Source organism: Triturus cristatus, chromosome 1_2, assembly GCF_964204655.1.
Source record: "Triturus cristatus chromosome 1_2, aTriCri1.1, whole genome shotgun sequence".
Lineage (NCBI taxonomy): Eukaryota > Metazoa > Chordata > Amphibia > Caudata > Salamandridae > Triturus > Triturus cristatus.
The window spans coordinates 1,076,967,562-1,076,982,424 of record NC_140580.1 but is presented as its reverse complement, the minus strand read 5'-3'; positions in this window follow the sequence as shown (position 1 = coordinate 1,076,982,424).

Sequence of the window (14,863 nt, the reverse complement as noted above, 5' to 3'; positions counted from 1 at the left end):
CGGGAAAACATGGCTGCCTGCAAAGATATCCAGGGATCAGGGCGCTTGATAAATCAGGTAAGGCTCAGCAACCTCCTCACCCCATTATTCACAGGTAAAAAGTATTGCATGTTTCTTCCAATATTTCCTTGACACAAACCTTGTTGAACACAGGCCACAGAGATCTCTTCGATGAAAATCAGTGTAATGACATCCCTGTTGGCTTTACACAAAAACCTCACTCATAGACTGACTTTGATTCATTCTCATACAAATCCACATCAACCTACCTACTCATCTGTCGATCCATCCATCCACCATCCATCCTTAATTTACCCAAAGTCGCCATCCATCAGGTTCTCCCTTACCCATTAATATTCTCACTCATCCACCATAAACACATTCAGCCAACTATCCAACTCTTCACCCAACCACTCACATATCGGTTTCTTCACTCATCTATCCATGCACATACCAATTCATCCATTCATTAACTCACTCTTCTATTCCCTAAGTTTCCTTTACTACCCATTCAGTCACTCACTTACTCACTCACTCACTGACCTAGTCACTCACTTATCTACACACTCATCCATCAGGACACTTTTTTCTACAAAAACAATTATGCTAATAAACACTTTTACATACTACTGCTATCCACAACATAACCTTTTACCTGTTGATCCACTCACAAATGTACATGTAAACCCACTTTCCCACGAAGTCACTCATTGATTCATCCATCCATCTACACATGTGTGCTTTCAGCCACTCATCCACCCATCTGATCACCCATTAATTTTCCCATTCATGTGTCTACCACCCACTGAGTCATCGACTCTCATTAACCCATTGATACACCATCCACCCACTCACCTATTGATTCACCCGCTCTTGTTATGTTATGCAAATTTGTAGAGTACACTATCACCCGGGATGGTATCCTGCCATTTTTCCATTACACATCAACCTATCCGTCCACACAAATACACAAAACTACACATACTTGCTCATGTGTACACACAAACTCACAAAAAAACGGAATACCGGAAAATTGAACCTAGCTGAAGGAGAAAAAATTAGGGAAATATATTTCCGCTCAATATGCGGTCTCGAGAGGCGCGAGTTAGTGATTAGCCAAGGAGCGCTCTGACTAAAGTGTGACTATGAGCCCCTCTACCTTACCAGACCATGGGGCACAGTTAAGCCACATAAAAATACTACGTACCATTGAGTTTAACCGTATGTATTTAGGGCACACACAATAGGTGTGCTTCCCCTATTTTATTTCATCTAATTTACAGGGCACCAAGGAGTGGTATACACAGGACTGGCCCCTGTGTGGTCCTGACGAAGAGCTCTGGGGAGGCTCGAACATGTTGACACACGCTAGGAACACCTAACTCATTATGGTTATGTTTCTTTTTCCTAGTAGTTACCCCTGATTTTAACATACCAACTGGGAGCAAGAATAAAGTAATTCGCCCACTAGTTAGGTATTTTTAACTCATCTTTCCACTCCACTTCACTGCACCACACATTTATTTTTCACATAAGTGCTCCTACGTAACTTCGCAAGTCATAGCACGCCTCAATCTGCAGCGGATTGAGAGGACCCCTATGGTGAAGCATGTCACCAAGGGGAAACCCTGGTGAGTGAGGGGACTATAGAAATAAAGTTTTCTTTCTAAAACCAGTAGATTTTTCCACTCCACTTGAGCGGAAATATATTTCTCTCATTTTTTCTCCTATAGCTAGGTTCAATTTTCCATTATTCCGTTTTTTTGTGAGTTTATTACCTAAGAAGGAGGGTGAACCTAGTGAATACCTCTTCCTCCCCCTGTTTCTGATTTTGCAAATACACACACACACACACACATTAATAAACAAACACACACTTTCACCACTCCTCACCTGTAATCTGGAGAACAGGACATAAAACTCCAGAAGACGACTCCAGAACTCGACAAAATACACCACAGGAGCCTCAATAAATATACACAACGGTCCACTTGTCAACTTCAGATCTGAACACAGAATCAAGATGCTGCTAACTGAACTGTGTATAACAATCCTGATGATGTACAATAGTTTCATAAAGATGAGGATTCATCAGATGAGACCTCCAGACTTGGACACAAACCTCAAGGTGGGGTCTGCAGAATGGGCCTTGCGAACTGGACAGAGGCATCCAAATCAGGTCACCTGAATATAACACCCTTCAGATTATACCCCCATGAATGGACATAGCAGACCAGAAGAGTCCTCCAAACTGCCACAGACTCCATGTGTGGATGCCACGGCTGAACACAGTACTCCAGATGAGGTATGCAGGATGAGTACAATGCTCCAGATGTGACAGTGAGAACTGGACAGAGTCATCCAAATCAGGTGACCTGGACATAATAAAGCACCCCATATTATACCACCATAACTGTACAAAACAACCCAGAAGAGTCCTCCAAACTGCCACAGACTCCATGTGTGGATGCCACGGCTGAACACAGTACTCCAGATGAGGTATGCAGGATGAGCACAATGCTCCAGATGTGACAGTGAGAACTGGACAGAGTCATCCAAATCAGGTGACCTGAACATAATAAAGCACCCCATATTATACCACCATAACTGTACAAAACAACCCAGAAGAGTCCTCTAAACAGCCACAGATTTCAGGTATAGATACCAAGGCTGAGCAGAACACTCCAGATGAGGCCTCCAGCTGTGCATAATGAAACATAATGACCTCCAGAAATGTACATAACTCTCGAGATGAGTCCTCCATGATTGGCTGCCATACACCGCTATTCAGGGTCAGAAGGAGAATGGATCACCAACAGATGAGGTGGGGATTTAGGGGAAAGGCTTTCTCCGCAGGGAAAAATATTTATTGGATACCAATGGGAATGTTACATGACAGTCTCAGAAGTACGCCTGGAAACCTGTGCCTGGCGCAGCTTTCCACGTGCACCTATGGGAATGTTTGTGAATTCTAGAAAGTCAGAAAATTACATTAAGGTAGAGGCGGAGTGATCCTGCAAAAAATTTCTGACTGTCTTTGTGAACTGGGCCCTGAGTGTCAAAGTGTTCCTTAGCAACACAGATGAAATTCAGTTACACGTTTTGGAATTTTCGCCATCCTTTTATTACCCATTTACCTGAATATGACTGAGCTAGGGAGCTTAGCTATCGCCCACTGCTTTTGGTTCATGATATGACTGGACTTTCATGCCAACCCACCATGTAAATTCATGCTTTATATATTTTTAGGATTAAAATAATTCACTGTCAGCACCTACTGCAGAACCCTGCTCAGCTGTTCAGAGGTCACAATGTCTGATGGCAGATCATTGACATCAAATACAACCCTTCTTTGCATGTTGTCTTACACAAGGAGTATATCTTTGTTGCTTACCATGTTGCTTATGGCCAACATTAGACACACAAAAGGTGATGGCAGGAATGCTTGCAATATGTCTAACAACTGGATATCGCTCAGGGTAGCATCCCACCCCAGCGTTGTTTTGATCACCATGCCACCTCAGTTTGGACTCAGCCATATGCTAATCAGTCTTGACCCTGCTCTTCATGGGAACAGTCCAGCCCGAACTGCAAAGCCAGGTCCTCTCTGAACCACAACACAAAAAACCCAGGACCAGTGCCGTCCTAGTTATGGACTCATCAGCCAGGCATAGCTTGGTTCTAGTGGCATAAGCATGGAACCCATGTCTGGGAATACCCCTGGCCACTTAGGGCGGTACATGAAATACACAAAAGGTGATGGGAGGATTGCTTGAAATTTGTCTAACCACTGGCGACCGCTCGCGGTAGGAGGAGAATCAACTGATGAAATTTGCCGCCTTCATAGAGCGGATATGGAGAAGACATTCCACAGTGGAAACGCGCTCTAAATCCTTGGAGAGGGTTGAAAACTCCCCTAAAATGATGGCATTGGGTAGCTTTCAAAGGGGCACTGGTGTAATCTAGGAAGGAGAGCTGGCTGTCAGTGTTACATAGCCCAGAAGCAAATTGATCTTTGATTACGATGTGTTCCAGATGAAACATGACTACCTGTTTCATTTGGAGCTCAGTGGGTCATTGTGGGTTTATCACCCTGGACATTGTGGGCTTATCATCCTGGCCTCCAGCCCTCGGGTGTAGCACAGATTCTGCCTAGTGTGAAGCACTAACCACGGGTACCGACCTGCCTTGCCTCACACAGCTGTCCCAGGCAGGAAAATATATGCTGGGTGGGCCACCGTAAAAAGGGTCACAGCTGCCTGACAGTGGAGCCTTCGTCATTAGAAAGCCAGCAGTTCGCCCACCGCTAAAAAAGATGCAGGGAAAAGGAATGGCCATTACCACGTCCTAAATAGAGTGGGGCACCTGCCACTGTGACCTAACGGCCAATTGCAGGCGACCTTTCAGGGGTCAAAGGTTTCCGGTGGCATAGCCAGCTGTGTCTCTCTGCCTTCAGATACCCTTTGATTCCCCACCTCTTAATGGAATGAGGTTGTGGACGGAACATCCCGCTGCCTGGCATCCATCAATCTCTAAATGGAGCCTGCAATGTCTGCTGATTAACAATAAAATAATCTCAGATGCAGCCTGCGCTCCCGAGTTTCTCCACCAGAGATGGGGTGACGAGGTTATGCTTCGGTTTTATCACCTGTACTGCGTGAGAGGGGGAGGCGTGGGCTGCGCGGGGGCGTCCAGTCAGCACCCTCACGATAAATCTGTCCTCTCGGGATGAAATCACCGGCATCGACAAACAAAAAACAAGTAAATCCACCCTTAATTACCCGCGCTTGCATCACCAGAAACTGCAGGAGGTGCGCTTCAGGCCCCAACCTGTAGGACTCGGCACCCTTTCTCACGAGTATTCCTTTTCCCAGGGAAGATTAGCAAAAAAAATGAAAAAAAACGATAAAGGTAAATAGAAAGTGTTTGAGCATGCCCGGATGATTCAAGGCTCGTACCTGCTCTCGGACGAGGCGAGCCCTGCACCTGTTCCCCGAGCCGGCTGGCAGGAGGCGAGGAATGCCTCAGTGCAGCGCACACAACACAGAAGGGTCTCTCTGGCGGGGCGCGCGCGCCTCAGGGGGCGTAAGAGGGCGCGTGGACACAGAGCCGTGGTAGCAGGATTGGGAAACGAATGCGTAGCAGCGTAGGACCCCCTCTGACTAGGGTGACCAGATTTTGAGAAGTAAAAACCGGGACAGGCCAGGCATAAAAGTAGGACTAAAGACTTTAGTCTACTATATGGCCTGTCCAGTGCTTAATTTGTAAACTATTAAGTGCCAGGGCTCCGACAAGGATGCCACTGCAGCTCATGCACCACCCATCGCCCTTGTCATCGCTGCCAAAACAACTACTAACTATCTCTCGCGCATGTAAATGCGACAGTTCAGATTATTCCAGGTCCCCAAAGCTGAATGATGGCTGGTGAGGCAGGTATTAGCAATTTTAATGTATATTGTATTCATAGACAACCGTTGTTCTGCTCATCTCTAAATTAGATGAGCAGCACCACCATGTGGTAGACTGTTCTAAGTATGGTGTTGACAATTAGGTGCCGGTGCCGCGCACCAGAAACCAATTAAGTGCCGGTGCTGAGCACCGAAAAGCACCGGCTCAAATTAAGCAATGGGCCTGTCCTGTTTTTTTTGCATAGCCACATATACAAATAAACACAAACAATAGGCTTATAAAAGCATGTGTGTGTGTGTATATGTCTGTGGCAGGATCGCTCCACCCTGAACTCCCCCTGTGCTCTGCCACACTCTGTCTCTGCTGGGAGCAGGCAGCCGCAATCAGATACATTGCTTAACATTACAATCTTCAAAGGCTCCTGTAACTGAAGGTAAAACTTTCCACTCTGCTGTGCAGAGTGACCTGACAGTTGTCCCAAAAACCAGGACATTTACCTAAAATTAAGAAAAGTGTCAGGACACTGGGACAGTTCTGTAAAAAACCGGGACTGTCTGGGGAAATCTGGGACGTCTGGCCACCCTACCTCTGACGTGCTTTCGACACCCCCTCATCTACCTTTCGACACTGTAGCGTAGCAAGGATGTAATGGACTCTGTTACAAGTAAGAAAAAAATTGTCTCCTTTAACTTCTGTTGAGATAATCAAGTACAGCAATTATCAGGGATCAATGGGCCAAGCAGGGCCTTGGACCCCGGTACCACTGCACCGGATACACCAATGATAGCTATGCTGCTGTTGAGACACCCCTGCCATGCATTTCACCAGGAGCTGTGTTATGTTGCTGAGTCACCAGTCAAGTGCTTCACGTACCTCTGTCAGTTGCAAGGTGGAGCCTCCATGCTTTGTCCCACGAACTGCGAGTCAGAGACGCCATGGATTCAGGGCCGGCTTAAGGGCAGAATGAACGGTACGGCTGCACTGGGCGTTGACCTGTGGAGAGGGGGGAAAGAGGGCACTGGTTTTAGTAATAGCTAATAATTGGAGAGATGAGGGTCAGTTTTGCCTGGTGGTAGTGAGAGAATCTGAGGAGGCGGTCATGGGGTACAGGGCGCCGAAAGTGATAGTCGCGCTGGGGGCCACTAGCGCTGATGCCGGCCCTGCATGGATGGGCCGAGGTGCGTGTGGTTGAACAGTAGACTACATTGGACAAGACAAGAAGAATGTTCTGGATGATGCTTCAAAGGAGGCAGAGACGTGAATTGACGCTGTGCTACGCAGTGGCAGACGACATGGGGGTCACGGAGGTGGTCGCGCATGGTGCAAATAGAAAACAAATTAAAACATAAACTTACCTTGCCACTGGCCGGGTCCTGCGTCTCTGCTCCTGCTCTCCTCGTGCACATCGAGGAACAGGAAGCTGGCCCCTCTGACCAATCACAATGCTGCAATGCAGCGTTGCGATTGGTAAGCACCAAGACTCCCTTTACCAATCACATCGCTTCAGTGCAGTGTTGTGATTGGTTTTGAGCGTCTTGGTTGGACGCTCAACCAAGGAATGGGGGCCTGGTCATGTTCTCCATGCAGGCTGTAAGTCCGCCTGCATGGAGAACCGGGAAAGTGTGCATGACCGGTTTGGATGGCCCGAGAGGGCCGACCAAACAGTCATTGCGCATTTAGGAGTGGGAAAACCACTACTCCCCTGCCCTGCTACAAGAGCATAGTAGCCCCGCCTGCAGAGCAGCCCCGGCTGCAAAGCAGCAGGAAGCAGCAAAAACGTATAATAATGCAAAGTTAGTATCATTTTATGTTTCTGCTTCGCATTTCGTAAAAGCAGTGAGGCGACGCTCCTCCGCCATAGTGGAGGAGCCGCCACTGGTGCTAAGTCGTGCTCTTCATTGTGATGACTGTGAGGAGAGAATACACTCATATATACCTTGCATATTACCACACTCGTGACCCCCCATTTGCCCATTTGGAAGGTGTCATCCTTCTCAGGGACATCTTAAGGATTTGGGAGGCCCTGGGCCAAATGTATTTTGAGGGCCCCTGTTTGGAACAGCTTTGAATTTATGATCTAATTTCAGCTCTTTCATGCCCTCTTTGGCCAGGTCACTGACAGTGCACAGACATACTTCTCCATCTATTATTTAGGGTCAGTGACATGTTGAATATTGTAACACAGCTTCAGCGTACTAATATTACTGCAAATAATCTCTGTGACGAATAGGACACGTTACAATGTACGAATTTACAATGCATGCCTTACAATGCATCTTTTATAATGCAAAATACATTACAACGCATGTCATTACAACGCAAGCCATTACAACGCATAATCCATTACAACGTAAATTACTATTCTAACTCCACCAGGACGTTACTTTGGGGAATGCGTTGTAATTGCATGCGGTGTAATGATATGCGTTGTAATGGATTTTGCATTGTAAAAATTGAGTTGTAATGGCACGCGTTCTAACGCGTGCATTGTAAACGATGTCTCCCTCTGTGACACCCTACCATATCTCCTATGTGAGGTCTTGTTTTGATCTTAATGAAACTTTTTTATGGATGTTGCATGAAACATAAACAAAACATTTCTCTGCAAAATGTCTGTATGAGACTCTCACAGATCACCTGTAGTATATCTATTGTGATATCTCTATCTTTACAGATCCTTCTCATGGAAGGTGATGATGTAAGGATTCTGAGAATGTGGGAGATGCTGTGTAGGGAGTTGTCATTTGGACTGAAGCAGTGGCTGAGAAGGTTCACATTCACTTAAGATACTTAAATAAATCCAAGGATATCTATAACCCCATGTGTGGAATGTGTTCTTTTTCACATCACCCACATTTAAAATAAATTAAAGCAGAACGGTTTTTCAAACAATTTGTTGAAGAATTATTTAAGGTCAACAGGGCAAGACTCTCTGCTGGACAGAGATGGCTCGATCGGGGAGGGGGAGGCTGAACATCTGGGGCCCTGGCCCAGCGCCCACTTTGCCCATGCCTTAGAACATCTCTGATCCTTCCTGACTCACCGTTCACCCTGCAAACAAGTGAACTGTCCTCACAAATGCGCATGTGCGGGCGTCCGCGCATGCGCAGTCGTGAGGAAGAAGCTAGCGAGGAATCAGGAAGATGGAGCCCCGGGACTCGGCAGCTCAGGTAAGTAATTTTCTTTATTTTTAATTTTCTAAGTATTTTAAAATGAGGGCGGGAGGGAGGCGGGTGGCGGGCAACTCTGCTCCGCCGTGGCGAGTGCGTAGTGTGCCTGCTACGCCTACTTTGCGAAGCGCAAAGTAGGCAGCACTACGCACACTCCGCGGGCAGTAATATTTACAAGAATATGGTGCAGCTCTGTGTTTGCCCCTGCGCTGGCGCTACAATTAGCAGCCTAGTGCCAACGTAGTCACCCTTGCACCATAGTGCAAGAGTGTCTGCATGCAGGGGAAGATTGTTTATGTGCAAAACGGCATTTTTAGGGGGACCTTCCTGTACATAAACAATCATTGGCCTTTTGCTGTTTTCATGTGTGCTGCACACATGAAAACAGCAAAAACGAGGAGAAATGAAACATTTCTCCTCATTGCGCCAGGGTAAGACCAGGATATCCCTGGTCTTAATTCTGGCGCTGCCTCCTATTTACGCCTCCCTTGTAAATAGGGGGCAGCGTCAGACTCAATGGGTGTTGTGGTGGAATGCCTACAGCAACACTCATTTCCCTCCCCTTTCATGCTAAGCATAGAGTGAAAGGGGGCCTGATTTACAAGGCAGCGTTAAGCCACGGTATGTGGTTTAATGCTGCCTTGTAAATAAGGCGAAACCCCTATTGCCACAGGAACTTCATAAAAGGTGACGTTCCCGTGACGATAGGGGCTTGTAAATATGGCCCCAAGGGCCTTATTTAAATCTGGTGAGAGGGCAATACTCCATCACAAATGTGACAGATATCCCATCCACCGTAATACGATCCCATTATATCTTATGGGAATCGTAATAGGGGGATGGGATATCCACCATGTTTGTGACGGAGTATTCCCTCTGCCGAGATCTATATCAGCCACTAAGAGATAAACTTTGCCCAAGCGGAGAAAACGTGATTTAAAAGGTTTCAGACAAAGTGGCTGCATTTCAGAAACATCCTACGCTGTCATTTGAATGACAACTCGTGTGAGTTGGGCCGTTATAGCTGAGGTTATGTCCTTTCTGGTAGTGGGCATTTGCTGCTATACCTGTTATTGCTTTGATCATGTAGAGACATTTCATAATGATGAATTTATTCCTGAAATTACTGTTGGCAGGCCTGTCTGATGTGTTGGTGTGGTCACTGTTATAAATAAATAAATCCAGGACTTGTAAGGCACGGAAAATCACCTGTGAGGGTCTCATGACACTGAATTGTAGGCACTGGGAGATTAATTAATTTGCCCAGAATCACAGGATGTTGACACCAAGATTAGAACGTGGTCCAAAGTTGGCAGCTCGGGCCACTATGCCACATCCTCACATCATCGTCGTTATAATGTTTGCAGATGTGGTCACTATTTTAATACTGTTCGTATTTATTAGTAGCACAGCATGATTCTCCTTGATGAGAAGTCGCTGTGATGGAGACTCCGTCTATAGGCACTGATTTGAAAAATACCAAAATTGAGGGCGTGGAGACTGCTCAGAAGAAGAACAGCACCCTATGAAAGAAGGTAAACATCAAACTTTTCTCAAAAAAGCTTGCAAATAATCGAAATTAAGTAGGTATACAGGAAGGCTGTTCTAGGCCTGACTTGACTGAATCTAAAACCTCAGTCCTTATTTGATGGATAATTTGAACAGAGAGATTTCGAGAAGCTAGATGTCCCTATTTTGAAGGAAGTGAGTGGGAAGATATTATTTGGGATTACAAATAGGCCCGAGCAAGGCCAAAATCTGGCACTGAGCACCTTCTACACAAATAATCTGAGGTGCTTATTCACAAACTGCATTTTTTAGTACATTTAGCCGCATTGCAACATTACTATTCATATACTACAAACAGTATGCTCATTGCTGTTCACAAACTGCATTTCTATAGTTACTACAGCCATAATATACATAAATCCAGCACCACACATGGCCAGCCACTGGTACTGCGACACCCTGCCATAGAAAATAATCAAGGCAAAAACAGAAAATAAAACCCCATGGGAAATAATGTTGAAATTAATTAATTTATTTTGGCTTTTAAAAAATATAAATAAATATATTTTAGTGTTAAAAAGTAAATATAAATACAAAATAAATATTATTTTATTATATAATCAAAGGTCTTTAAAAATGTCATGTTATTTTTTTTTTAAAATTAATTTAAATTAATTAAATACCTAACTTGTAGTATATGTTTTATAACAAAATAAATAAAAATAAACATTTTACCTTAGGTGGGAATTTTTTAAACAAATCTTTAAAAAACATTTTTTAATCTATAATAAATTAATTACATGTGTAATTTAGAATTGAATTAATCGTGGTGTAGCACTTTTAAAATTCTACATTTAAAATAACTGTATAGAATTCATTTACATTATTATTTAATATTAAGATATTGTTACTATTTTTTTGAAAGTTTAATACATTTTTTAAACTTTCCTTGTACTTTACCATAAAGAGTTCTCTGCCCCGGATGTGGAAGTCTCTGCAAGTGTATATATTCAGACTCACCCCCTAACCAGCAGGGGTAGAAACATGTTAAACTACACTTTGAAAATGGTGAATAGTAAAAAGTAGTGAAGTTACTACAAAGTGTAAGAGTATATGTATATTTAGTCATGTGTAAGTTTTCCGTTGACAAATAGAGGAATGTATACTCCACTGCAGCTTCCTTGTGGGGGAAGAGGGAGAGCAGCTTCGATGAATGAATCGAGGGACCTTTGATGTTTTCCCTCTTTTTGTAACAACCTGCTGAATTGACATACGGTATATGAGAGTCAGATCATGTCGGTTTTGGACGTGTAAGTGAGGACTTCATTTGTCAATAAATAAAATTACCATTTATCTAAAATATTTTTACACAAGAAAACAGTTAAAACCTGTTTTTTTCCACAATTGCCTAGCCCGTCACACATAGTTGCAGATATGGAGGTTATAAAAATGCATGTAAATTCATTATGCACATATAAGTACACATATTATGATGTACAAACTTTACACATGAGTAGCAAAGGAATGTAACTTGGGTATTCTGTTGTTTGCAATTCTATGTTTTTACCTTTGAAAATGAGCACCACAGTGTGTCTCAAGGTGCTTCTATGGCAGGTCCTGTGAACACCTGATCATCACTTACAGGCAATTTTATTTTTTTGTGCAAGAAGGGAGTATGATGTACTAAAATGTGATCAAAACATATTGAAAGGAGTCCATTCTGTTTAAATTTACAGCAGTCTTCATACAATGTTTGTGCTACATCCCACACCTGCATCTGCCAAATTAGAGATGCCTGGAACATTCTGGAGAGGCTCATGAATCCTGGCGTGTGTGTAGAAGATCCTCTGAGAATCCAAATTATGCTATTGGTACCTCTAGCAGTGCTCTAGTGTACACTGTGTCATACAAGGGCCACAGGTAAGGTGCAATTTTGAGGTGCGCTGAACATCTACTAGCCATGCTTTCGTGAAAATTGTTGTAATTCTGGATCCTTGGTTACAAAGTGAACACTCTTAAACTAATAAAGGTTGTTATAAGTTACAATCATAAATTATTATTACAAAAATTTTGGACAAAGTGCCCAACAAAAAATGTTTTTGTGAAAGTAGTTTCCTGCAAGCACATATTTTATGAATACAATGTCCCACTTAAAGTGGATTGTTGTGAGGGCTGTTCTGCCACAATACTTTCATTTTCAGGAATTTTTTATAGGACATTGTTAAAACAAAATTCTATTTTTTTGTAAATTTCATCAAGCTTGTGAATATTTTTTTTAAAAACTTTATGAAATTTGTACAGGAGAATTTATTTTATCTTTCACACTCAACCGATTGCAAACTTATGTGACAGGATTCTCAATGGGTAGAAATATGTGGGTACACTCAGGTCACAGTTCAACGTGTGCCTACTTCAGTCAGACCCAAGTGATGGAAGGAGTGTTCGAGGGTGCAAAAAAAAAGGATTTGTTCGATTGAAAACATATTTTTCAAATGAAGATGAAAAGCCAAGAAAACTGAATGTGAAACAGTTTATTAATCTTAATCCTACTCCTGCAAACTGTTTGGTCTCCAGATTAGCTGTCGGAGGGTTAGGGATGCAGGCATAAGCAGGGAAAGTGTGAAAGTCAGAGTTTCTCTAGAATTACACCTATGAGTCTAGTACACACACCATAGGCATACACATATATATTGTAATTTGTGATTGCATCTATATAGCACTTACTACCCCTGATGAGGCGTTGAAGCACTTTTTGGTGAGTAGCATGCTACTTCGAAACCCATAAAGGGATAGTGGTGAATTAGTATAGTGAAAATATGAAAGTAGTTTGAGCGGTGGATATTTTAGTCAGTTATTTGGATTGAGAAGTATAGTGGAGGGATAGAGAAGGGAGAAGGGTTTGCATTTATATAGCGCTTGCTACCCCTGATTGGGTGTTGAAGTGCTTTTTTTGGCGAGTAGCACACACCTCTGGAACCCATACAGTGTTAGTGTTGAATTAGCATAGTGAAATATGGAAGTAATTTGAGTGGTGGATATGTTAGTCAGTTATTTGGATTGAGAAGATTTGCAAAGGGGTAAAATATGTATCAACTTAGTCTTTTTAATGAACAACACTCTTAATTCCCTAGTGATTCATATTTTAGTGGTTGTGTGGAAATACTCCTGGCAAGCAAGGTCCCTGCCCCACGTCTGGCTGTTGTGAACTCTCAAACTATGAAACTACTTGTAGACAAATTGTCACTTTACTTGAATTACCGACATGTGGCGACCAGCCGCCTTCATTCGTTTGTGAAATGTATGTGTGCTAGCAGCCCGTTGGATTCTGGGGGACTTGGAGGTCAGCAGAGTGACTATTAGACAAAGTTCCATAATGTGTCTCATGTAAGAAAAGAGACATTCAATCTCAGGCCCCTATTCAGCAAATCGGATTCACAAGCAAGAACTGTATGTACTTCACTGAACACTACCTATGATCACTTTCATGTCAAATGTGCTTAACAACTATTATACAAATGTATGAACATTTTCGTAGAGGACTGACCAATTGAAATTTAACGACTTAAAAAAAAGATTTTGTGAATTTTCCAAAAAGCTCCCTTCGAGAAAGAAACATAATGCAGTATAGTTTCTTATGACTTTACAATAGTGAACCTTTAACTATGCATCGATGTGAAAGGGGCTGCCCGTGAAAAGAAAACAATCAATTTCTCTTTATCCCCTCCTGTATCTCCCAAGGGTAGTCAAAAGTATTAATGTTTTGATGACATATTTTATAATCCAGAACCTCCCTCTGATAATATGAGTTTAGGTTTTATATTCCAGAATGTCTCTTTCGCTGGTGATATGTGGTTGGGTATTTTGATTCCAAAATGTGTCCTTAATTACATGTGGTCTGGTTTTATATTCCAGCATGGCCTTTTGTTTCGTGATATATGATGGATTTTTAGATCTCAGAAGGTCCCTTTTTTATTACATCTCACAGAATTTTAGATTCTGGAATGTCCCTTTGCTTAAAGATACCTGGCTGGGTTTTAGGTTCCAGATTTGTTACTTTGTTTGATGACACCTGTTTTTTTAGATTCCAGTATGTCTCTTTGTTGGATAGTATCTGGTTAAGTCGTGGTATAGGGTTACATTTTACATTTTAAAGTGTCCATTTGTTTGAAGATAAGCGTGTTCAGATTTGGATTTGGCTTGCTAAATGTCGTATTATATGAAGATGTCTGATTTAGGTTTGTAGCTACCATGAGAGCAGCAGGGTAAGGGACATTAACACCTCAATGCACCCCAATCATAGTGGCAGAGGGCTAATCCTTTGCTTATATTTAGGCCCATGATACCCTTGCTATATCACGGATTTAGCTGAGTTTTACATTCCGGGACGCCCCATTATGTGATGGTGTCTGAGTGGATTTTAGATTCTAGATTGTCCTTCTGTATGGAAATCTGCAGTTGGGGGCCTTGGTTCTAGGATGTTCCTCAGTTTGCAGATGTCCAGTAAGGCTTAGATTCCAGACTGGGCCTCAGTTTGAAGATTCCAGTTGGGTTTTTTAATTCTACAACATCCCTTAGTCTAAAGATGCCCGGTGGTATTGTAGATTCCCTTCATCTGCTGCTTCTCTTCCCATATATGGGCTACACAATGTGTGTGGCTCCCCCTCGCTCCACTTGGTCTCTCTCTTGTGTGCGGCTTTTCTGTTCAATACCCCTCCCCCATGTGCTCCATGTTGCTTCCTTCTCCTCTACCCCAGCTTTTCTTCTTATATTTGTAG